General features: G+C 37.8%; 1 pseudogene; it reads right to left on the reverse strand.

Moving 5' to 3' along the window:
* Window positions 1-6,137: 6,137 nt before the first annotated feature.
* LOC127454545 (uncharacterized protein C8orf76-like) lies at window positions 6,138-10,744 on the reverse strand (annotated as a pseudogene).
* Window positions 10,745-11,255: the final 511 nt, after the last annotated feature.

Raw genomic sequence — 11,255 nt, forward strand, 5'->3', positions numbered from 1 at the left:
ATGCGGGAACACATACATATTATCCATGCTATTTCTTACTCAAGGTGAACTATAGCAAGTACAACACATGAACAAAATGATACGACTATTGTCATTTGTGTGTTGTGCATCTATTTAGACTAAGTGCCTGAGAAAATACTTGTGTAGATTGTGTTATGTGTAGCTTAGTATGTGTTTGACAGCCAGTTGCGTTTCATGAAATTTCAGTGTGAAAGTAATGAATCCTGTCCTAGATTTGTTGCATTATCTCTTTGATATATGAAAAATAAAACCTCAAAATATATCGAAATATATTTTATATTTTATTATTTTCTAATTGTCTTGAAAACCTTTTGAAAGTTTTACACTATCTGGGCATTTTGTAGATCCATTTTTGATAGATATACGTGCCGTGTTTTTAAAGATTTGAATAAGTAAGAGTGTTTGGTGAAATTCTCATGCATTTAAGTGTAAAACTACTACTTTTTTTTTAATTAATTTTTTTTTTTTTTTTTACAAAATGTGAGCAGTGCTTGCCTGTGCAAAACTCACCATGCTAGGGTGTTGTTGATGTTTGCCAGGGCAATGCTATGTGGTTGCCAAGGGGTTCTGGGTGCTTGCTATTTGGTTGTTTACTGGCCAAAGTCAAAAGAGCCCACCTCCAAGTCTCTTATGATATTTTGGCGATATATAACTTGGGTTGCTCCTTCATTGTAAGTGGAATGTTTTACATGTTTTATCATCTACCAGGCAAAAATCCTAAGTCTGATTGCTTAGAAAAGTTACAGCACTCTTCTCCTTAACAAGCTGCATGATTTGAGGTTTCATTCATGTCTATAGCAATGTTTAATACTTAGAACATATCCCTAACCCTGAGCATGAGCAATAATTCTTGCTTCAGCAAGCGCTACTAACAAACCTTATCAGAATCAGAATCAGCTTTGTTGCCAAGTATGCTACACATACAAGGAATTTGTCTTGGTAACAGGAGCTTCCAGTGTACAACAATAAAAAGCAAATGCAAATATATATATATATACACACACACAGTTGTGCTCAAAAGTTTGCATACCCTGGCAGAAATTGTGAAATTTTGGCATTGATTTTGAAAATATGACTGATCGTGCAAAACAAACTGTCTTTTATTTAAGGGTAGTGATCATATGAAGCCATTTATTATCACATAGTTTTTTGGCTCCTTTTTAAATCATAATGATAACAGAAATCACCCAAATGGTCCTGATCAAAAGTTTACATACCCTTGAATGTTTGGCCTTGTTACAGACACACAAGGTGACACACACAGGTTTAAATGTCAATTAAAGGTTAATTTCCCACACCTGTGGCTTTTTAAATTGCAATTAGTGTCTGTGTATAAATAGTCAATGAGTTTGTTAGCTCTCACGTGGATGCACTGAGCAGGCTAGATACTGAGCCATGGGGAGCAGAAAAGAACTGTCAAAAGACCTGCGTAACAAGGTAATGGAACTTTATAAAGATGGAAAAGGATATAAAAAGATATCCAAAGCCTTGAAAATGCCAGTCAGTACTGTTCAATCACTTATTAAGAAGTGGAAAATTCAGGGATCTCTTGATACCAAGCCAAGATCAGGTAGACCAAGAAAGAATTCAGCCACAACTGCCAGAAGAATTGTTCAGGATTCAAAGAAAAACCCACAGGTAACCTCAGGAGAAATACAGGCTGCTCTGGAAAAAGACGGTGTGGTTGTTTCAAGGAGCACAATACGACGATACTTGAACACAAATGAGCTGCATGTTTGAGTTGCCAGAAAGAAGCCTTTACTGCGCCAGTGCCACAAAAAATCACAACCTTAAGCGCTATGTTTGGAGAGGGGTCAACAAGTCCTATAATGAAAAGAATACCATCCCCACTGTGAAGCATGGTGGTGGCTCACTGATGTTTTGGGGGTGTGTGAGCTCTAAAGGCACGGGGAATCTTGTGAAAATTTATGGCAAGATTAATGCAGCATGTTATCGGAAAATACTGGCAGACAATTTGCTTTCTTCTGCATGAAAGCTGCACATGGGACGCTCTTGGACCAAGTTGACCCTCCAGTGGTTACAGCAGAAAAAGGTGAAGGTTCTGGAGTGGCCAACACATTCTCCTGACCTTAATATCATCGAGCCACTCTGGGGAGATCTCAAACGTGTGGTTCATGCAAGACGACCAAAGACTTTTCATGACCTGGAGGCATTTTGCCAAGACAAATGGGCAGCTATACCACCCTGCAAGAATTTGGGGCCTCATAGACAACTATTACAAAAGACTGCACACTGTCATTGATGCTAACGGGGGCAATACACAGTATTAAGAACTAAGGGTATGCAGACTTTTGAACAGAGGTCATTTCATTTTTTTTTCTTTGTTGCCATGTTTTGTTTTATGATTGTGCCATTCTGTTATAACATACAATTGAATATGAATCCCATAAGAAATAAAATAAATGTGTTTTGCCTGCTCACTCATGTTTTCTTTAAAAATGGAACATATATTACCAATTCTCCAAGGGTATGCAAACTTTTGAGCACTGTATATATATATATATATATATATATATATATATCTTAGCCAAATACATTTAAATTCAGTTTTTCACTATTCCTGACATTTAATCGTAGAAAACATTCCCTGTCTTAGGTCAGTTAGGATCACTACTTTATTTTAAGAATGTGAAATGTCAGAATAATATTAGAGAGAATGATTTATTTCAGCTTTTATTTCTTTCATCACGTTCCCAGTGGGTCAGAAGTTTACATACACTTTGTTAGTATTTGGTAGCATTGCCTTTAAATTGTTTAACTTGGGTCAAACGTTTTGGGTAGTCTTCCACAAGCTTCTCACAATAAGTTGCTGGAATTTTGGCCCATTCCTCCAGACAGAACTGGTGTAACTGAGTCAGGTTTGTAGGCCTCCTTGCTCGCACAAGCTTTTTCAGTTCTGCCCACAAATTTTCTATCGGACTGAGTTTAGGGCTTTGTGATGGCCACTCCAATAGCTTGTCTTTGTTGTCCTTAAGCCATTTTGCCACAAATTTGGAGGTATGCTTGGGCTCATTGTCCATTTGGAAGACCTATTTGCGGTCAAGCTTTAACTTTCTGAGTGATGTCTTGAGATGTTGTTTCAATATCCACATAATTTTCCTTCCACATGATGCCATATATTTTGTGAAGTGCACCAGTCCCTCCTGCAGCAAAGCACCCCCACAACATGATGCTGCCACCCCCATGCTTCACGGTTGGGATGGCTTTTTCCCCATGTGCACTTGCAAACTGTAGTCTGGCTTTTTTATGGTTGTTTTGGAGCATTGCAGCCTTTCAGGTTATGTCGATATAGGACTCGTTTTACTGTGGATATAGATACTTGTTTACCTGTTTCCTCCAGCATCTTCACAAGGTCCTTTGCTGATGTTCTGTGATTGATTTGCACTTTTTGCACCAAACTATGTTCATCTCTAGGAGACAGAATGCGTCTCCTTCCTGAGTGGTATGATGGCTGTGTGGTCCCATGGTGTTTATACTTGCATACTATTGTTTGTACAGATGAACGTGGTACCTTCAGACATTTGTAAATTGCTCCCAAGGATGAACCAGACTTGTGGAGGTCCACAATTGTTTTTCTGAGGTCTTGGCTGATTTCTTTTGATTTTCCCATGATATCAAGCAAAGAGGCACTAGGTTTGAAGGTAGACCTTAAAATACATCCACAGGTACACCTCCAATTCATTACACCTCCTACCAGAAGCTAATTGGCTAATTGTCTAAAGGCTTGACATCATTTTCTGGAATTTTCCAAGCTGCTTAAAGGCACAGTGAACTTTACTGTATGTAAACTTATGACCCACTGGAATTGTGATATAGTCAATTAAAAGTGAAATGATCTGTCTGTAAACAATTGTAGGACAAATGACATGTGTCATGCACAAAATAGATGTCCTAGATTACTTGCCAAAACTATAGTTTGCTAATATTAAATCTGTGGAGTGGTTAAAAAATGAGTTTAAATGACTTCAAACTAAGTGTATGTAAACTGCTGACTTCAACTGTCTATATATATATATATAAATTGTGCCTTGTTTACCTGCATGTCTTCATAAAGTGAGTGTCAATTCATAGCGTTCAAGGTGAAACATATTATGCCAAATCAGAAAGAAAGTTCACTGGCCAGGTGAAAGAGAAGTTCATCATTGTGGACTGCACACAAGTGCTGGTCGGCTTGTACAGGTATTGAAACCTGTCAATACTGAAATTATGCGTATTCTTCAGAGGGGCAGTTAACATGACATTTCAAGCAGTGACAGAAGCTTTATGCAGTATGATGTGCTATATTAATCTAAAACTACTTTAAAACATTTTCATTCATTTTTGTGCCTGCAAGACTGCTTTGCTTGTCTTTTAACGCTTTTTATTGATCTGCCTGGCAAAACAAAAAATCAGTTCAAAAATAATTTTGTAGAGATCACACTCAGAAAGTCATTTTTAGTGGAATAAAATACTTTAGAACTGAGCATATCTCTGGAAATTTCTATTGTCAATTTTGTATTTATTTATTTTTTACATTTATTTAACCTGGAAAATACTTAGGAACAAAATTCTTATTTACAATAACAGCCTGCCGAAGTATCTTGCCCAGTTAAAAAAAGTAAAAAAAAAAAAAAAAAGTTGACAATGGAAATTTTCATTACTTTTTAAGATCTGATTAACTTTGAGGACTTTTCCAGGCCTGGAAATCACACTTTAAAAATGTCCTGATATTTCCAGGTTTACCATGTGCTGACTGTACCTATCACAGCGATTAGATTTACAACCAGACAAACATCATGTTCATTGACTCTGAAAATAATCTCTTATAAGTTTGTTTAGACGTTTTACCGTTTTACCTCTTTTACCTTGTTGCAGTCTCACCTGGCTGTCCTGGCAGGTTCACAGGAGCTTGGCTGTACTCTTCAAAGGCAGTGGGGTTAAACCTTTCGTCCTGGAGTTCCACAGGCTATATGCCATTTCTAAACCAGTGCCAGGATTTTCCTGTTTCACATCAAACACTGCTGATCACTGCAGTCTCCAATCCTGGGAGAAACTACAGACCCTGATCTGCCCAGCAGGCATTGGTGGAAACACTGCCCCCAAAGACTGATCATCTCAAACAGGAACCTCTGAAGCCCAGGAACTTAAGTTTCCCAACACCTCCTGTACTGGTAAGACAAACAAACTATTTGTGCAACAAAGCTGGACCACAAAGATCTCAATGGCTTCCACAGAGGAATATGATTCATCACCCCATTGCTTGTCAGTTGCCCCTCTTCTGAGATTATAATACTAGGGGTTAAACCTGGAGCCCAGTTCAGAACAATCACATCAACAGAGGTGTTTCTGGAATGCCCCATTGGTGCTAGACCAAGTTAATATAGCAGCCTTTACCAAGAATGCTTTGTTGTAAATAAGTAAATGCTTCATTTACTAATTAGCCTTTCCATTATTCCTACCTTAAACATGTTTCTGACCAATCCTATCTTATCATTCTCCATTATATCAGACAAGATTTTGCGCTTTTCTAATGTGCAGTAAGTCTAAGGAGGTCCTGAACAAAATGTGACACCTAAGGAGGTTTCTTTTTTTTTTTAAATGGACAGAATTAATTTATTATCCAAAACATCAAACGCTACTTTAAAGGCAGGGTTCCTACTCTTTTTCGCAATTAATTTTCCAACTTAATTTTTCAGTTGTTTGTGATTTTTTATTTTTTTTTACATTGCACTGAAAAAGAGCTATTTTTAGCTGATGAAATATTTTAGAGAGGAGCACATTATTAAAAAAAGAAAGAAATTTCCAAAATGTTTCTATGATTTTTAGAAGGTTTTCATTTTTTTTTTTTAATTTTTTTTTTTTTTTTTTTTTTTATTTTTTTGGCTTCTCCAGGCCTGGAAATCAATTTTCTAAATTTCCCTGATACTGCATTTCCAGGATTTTCATGACTGTGAGAACCCTGTAAAGAGTCAAATCAATACTGTTTGATCTGGAGCAACACGTTCATGAGCAATTCTATTTTTCCTGCGATGTTAAATTTATTCTGCCCTGTAACAGTAAATTCATATAACTTTAATAAAAGACAACATTCAATAATAAAAAGACAATCAAAATGTTCACATTAATTTATCCTCCAATGTTCTGGTCATAGATAAAACTGATGTTTCCTGCAATTTCATGTGCAGTTTGTTCCACCACCTGTCATCGAAGTCTTTAATATCAAGTCCTGATAAACTCTCTCCATCTTGGTTTTCCTCCATCATCTTCTCTGGATTCAGGTCTTCTGCCATCAGAGATTCCTAGTTAGAGATCAGAACAAATAAAATCAGCTTCTAATGTCAGATAATGGACTTTCATAGCATATTAGGGGGTTGAGGTATAATCCTGATATACCATATATATATATATATACATACACTGATCAGCCACAACATTAAAACCACCTGCCTAATATTGTGTAGGTCCCCATCGTGCCGCCAAAACAGCGCCAACCCGCATCTAAGAATAGCATTCTGAGATTATATTCTTCTCACCACAATTGTACAGAGCGGTTATCTGAGTTACTGTAGACTTTGTCAGTTCAAACCAGTCTGGCCATTCTCTGTTGACCTCTCTCATCAACAAGGCATTTAAGGCCACAGAACTGCCGCTCACTGGATGTCTTTTGTTTTTGGCACCATTCGGAGTAAATCCTAGAGACTGTTGTGTGTGAAAATCCCAGGAGATCAGCAGTTACAGAAATTCTCAAACCAGCCCATCTGGAACAAACAATCATCCATGCGATTATCTAATCAGCCAATTGTGTGGCAGCAATGCAGTGCATAAAATCATGCAGATACGTGTCAGGAGCTTCAGTTAATGTTCACATCAACCATCAGAATGGGGAAAAAATGTGATCTCAGTGATTTGTAGCATGGGATGATTGTTGGTGGCAGACGAGCTGGTTTGATTGTGTCGAGGCACAGATCAGGGGAAGGCTACAAAAAATGTTGGCTGCATTGAAGGTTACCAAGGGCACAATGGCCTCCATAATTCTTAAATGGAAGAAGTTTGGAACAACCAGGACTCTTCCTTGAGCTGGCCATCCGGCCAAACTGAGCTATCAGGGGAGAAGGGCCTTGACCAAGAACCCAATGGTCACTCTGGTTGAGCTCCAGAGATCGTATGTGTAGATGGGAAAAACTTGCAGAAGGACAACCATCACTGCAACACTCCACCGATCTGGTTTTTATGGCAGAGTGGCCAGACAGAAGCCTCTCCTCATTTCAAGACACATAAAAAACAATGACCCTAAGTACACAGCCAAGACAATGCAAGAGTGGCTTAGGGACAACTCTGTGAATGTCCTTGAGTGGCCCAGCCAGAGCCCGGACTTGAACCCAAACGAACATCTCTGGAGAGAGCTGAAAATGGCTGTCCACTGACGGTCCCCATCCAACTTGGTAGAGCTTGAGAGGATCTGCAGAGAAGAATGGCAGAAAATCCCCAAATCCAGGTGTGCAAAGCTTGTTGAATCATACCTAAAAAGACTTGAGGCTGTAATTGGTGCCAAAGGTGCTTCAACTGAGTACTGAGTTAAGGGTCTGAATACTTATGTCAATGTGATATTTCAGTTTTTTTCTTTTTAATAAATTTGCAGTTTTTTGCATTTTGCTTTGTCATTATGGAGTATGGAGTGTCGATTGATGTGAACAAACACTGGTTCTTTCAATACACGGGTTCAATTCACAATTCATTTAATAAGGTACTAAATTCACAACTGAGGATTAGTTCACACAAAATCAATTCTATCATCATTTACTCATCCTCATGTTTGCTTTATACAAAAAGAAGATATTTTATATTACGTTCACATTGCTCTTTTCTTTACAATGACCGCAAACAGTGACCAGCGGCTGTCAAGCTCCAAAAATGACAAAGCACCATAAGTATAAGAAAAAATATATCAAGTCTTCAGAAACCATACAATAGCTTTGTGTGAGGAACAGACCATAGTTTAAGTTTGAAATGTAAAAGTGCGGAAGGGAAGATTTTCAGTGAATAATGACTTATATTTCGGTCTGTTCCTCATACAAAGCTATTGTAGGGCTTCAGAAGACTTAGAATATAGTGCACAAGTCGAATGAACAACTTTTTAAGATACTATATTGGCCATTATTGTAACTTGACAGTATCCGCCCCATACCCATTCACTTTCATTGTATGGAATATAGTAGTACTAAATTCACAAAACAGTACTTAATTGAAGACATCATTAAAGGGGAATTTGTGATGTCAAAGTACTGTAAACATTTCTGAAGTTGACAGGCTCTTAGCATCTCACCTCTGACATCGTTTGAAGCATTTTCTCCTCTGGCTGCAGAAAATGTAAAGCTTTCTCAATATCTTAAAGAGCCCTTTGGCTGTTCTCCAGCATGAATGAAAACTGCTGAATCCTCAGGATGTCAATGAGCAGAAGAAAATCAAAAGATGAAGAAACCCACTGTCTCAAGAATATTTCAAACAAAAATTACAATTTTGAACCAAACTTAAAGTTCTGAAAAGGTTTTCCAACATTATATTTTCTTTCTTCTGTGAAACACAAAAGGAGATCTTAGACAAAAAGAGTCTCTGTTTTCAAGTCAATAAAATAAGTAGCTTGTTCTTTTGGTTTAAATACCTTGTTCTAATAAAGCACATGATGGCCATCAGTTCAAAAATGTTATTTGTCACCAATTGCTTGTCAAGTTCTTCCTCAGTTCTGTTCAAGTGGGAATGTCTGGATCTTTCTGGGCAGGTATCAGACTCCAGGAGTCTCTGATAGCTCGAGGCCAGATTCAGCCAGTGCCATGGGTGGTATGGATGCAGGCTGGAGATGCTGTTTGTGAGATCTCTATAATGTTCTTGAATACTCAGTTACAACTGAAGGAGGCAGGTGAGGTGACAGGTGTTGGATACTACTAGCCTCTGTCAATAAAAAAACAAAACAAGGTCAATCTGAGTCACTAAGACTGAGCTCATGAATATTAATGAGCTCATACTGAGCACTGACTTTGCTATGTAATCTTCTTAGCCTTGTCACCTAATTAATATTCACCCCATTAAAATACTGTCTTGGCATTTAGATGCAATGTCTAGCAAGTTATACATTTGCTCAGATATTTTTACATGACCATTTAATATGAATTAATAATTGATTATAACATTTAAAACCACTGAAATGTCACAACTGTTATGGCAACAATTTAACATCAAGATACAGTTAGAAATAAAATGTATAAATCTTTAAAACAATTAAAATTGTGAAGAAAAAAACTTGCTATTTCTTTTAAAAAATGTAGGTTGGGTCTCCTCTAATTTGTGTGATGTTCGTTCTTGACATTTAAAGGTACACTCAGTCATTTTTTTCCTCATAAAAAAAGTTTAACTCCTAAAGACATGAATTGTAATTTTGCAATATATGTAGGAAATCATGATCACTCATATTAAAATGAAGTCTCCAGTCATATCAGTAACCTTATAAAACCTGTTTTATTCTACATGGAGAGGGTCCACACATGGGGGCTGCCATGTTAGAATCACATGACCAGCCGAATACTACTGGCTTAATCTCAGTAACAGTCCTGTTATTTGACACTTTCAATAACTGATTTCAAACTGAAAAATATTGATTTTAAATGATGCTGCATCCAAGCCACTAGGTGTCAGTGTAAGTCCAAGATGACACAAAGAAAAAAGTTACCGAGTGCACCTTTAACAAAAACGCATGAACACAAATGAACGTGACGTTAATTTAATAACTTTGTCCTTACACCTGCCAAAATATGCAAACTCAAATATAAGGTTTATTTGTGGGAAGCTTGCAGTTAATAGGTGGCAAATTTGCAACAAACAAGTGTTAGGCTACTTATTTTGACATCCGCTGTCAGGTATATAGACTTAAAGTCCCAGCACCCCTGATAACAGACAGTAATTCATAGACTTGTTGGACAAAGGGGTGCATTATATTTATCAGCTTCTCGCAGGCATTTAGAGCCTCTTCTTTTCTTCCCAGATGACAGTAACATCGTGCAATCCCTTCCAGAACATCTCTCGTGACAGATATGTTTCCACCAAGTACCAGAGAGAGGAAGGACATGTACTCATCCAGAGCCACCTGTTATGGAAGCCAGTTTCCACCAAAGTTGATTAAAAAATGTGATTCTGTGATTCATAATAATGAGATATTAAGGACTTGAGGAGTAACGGAATACCTGTAACGGCGTTATGTAATCAGAATACAAAAATTGTGCAACTGTAATCCGTTAGTTACATAAAAAGCCAACATATGCAGAATTCAGTCACATTTGGTAAAAATTGGGATTCGTTTTCGTGGGCGCAGGAATAGAAGCGGAGAAACGACCACTACCCCCAGCGAACAGACAGTATTCCGGAACACCGGACGACTACTGTTGAAACTTTAGTGTGACTTCTCATTTCCATCTTAACTTCAGTTGAAACTCTAAAATTGTTCTCTGAAATGTGTTCATGTTGTAATGACATACAGTACTTGGGACAGCATTTTTTAAATTTTTTTATTTTTATTTTTTTTAAATCCAGGTTGTACAAATGAATACCAAATGAATTGGAACCAAACCAAAGGTTCGCAGAGTTTGGGCTCGTATGTGTGCAAAGCTGCTGCTGAGACTCGGTTGAGTGATTCCTCAAACACAGCATCATCAAAAGTGATGCCCATAATCTCCATGGTGAAAACACGTGTGTGTGTGTGAATTAACTACCCTACACTGACGCGTCTCGCAGACTCATGAAAGATACACAATCGCGCAAACATCATAGGAATGTTAGAAAATCAAAGGAAACATCAGCAGCAGAGTGCATCACGTTTTCAAGCTTTGAAAAGTAATTTCCTGATCATACGGCACGGCAAACGCTGCTCAATCGAATGACAAATGCGTTTTCTTCCTACAGGGGGTGCAAAGCTGGCCCTTCCCTTTGATAAAAAAGGAAATTCACCCAAGCAAAAATTATTTTTAAAATGCGTTCTATAATCATAGACGACTGTGATTGGTTCGTCTTCAACAGCGCGGAGAAAACTAACACGTACCATGTGACAACCCGTCTTAAGGGCCGTTCACACCGAAGCGTTTTTAAGTACGTCTGCGCTATGTAAACGCGGATGTATTTGACCTTTGCCCCACGTCCAGCTGTTTTTTCAGCGTCTCGCGTTTTTAGACACCATGTCGCGTAGAAAAATA

Source organism: Myxocyprinus asiaticus, chromosome 16, assembly GCF_019703515.2.
Source record: "Myxocyprinus asiaticus isolate MX2 ecotype Aquarium Trade chromosome 16, UBuf_Myxa_2, whole genome shotgun sequence".
NCBI classification, from domain to species: Eukaryota; Metazoa; Chordata; class Actinopteri; order Cypriniformes; family Catostomidae; genus Myxocyprinus; species Myxocyprinus asiaticus.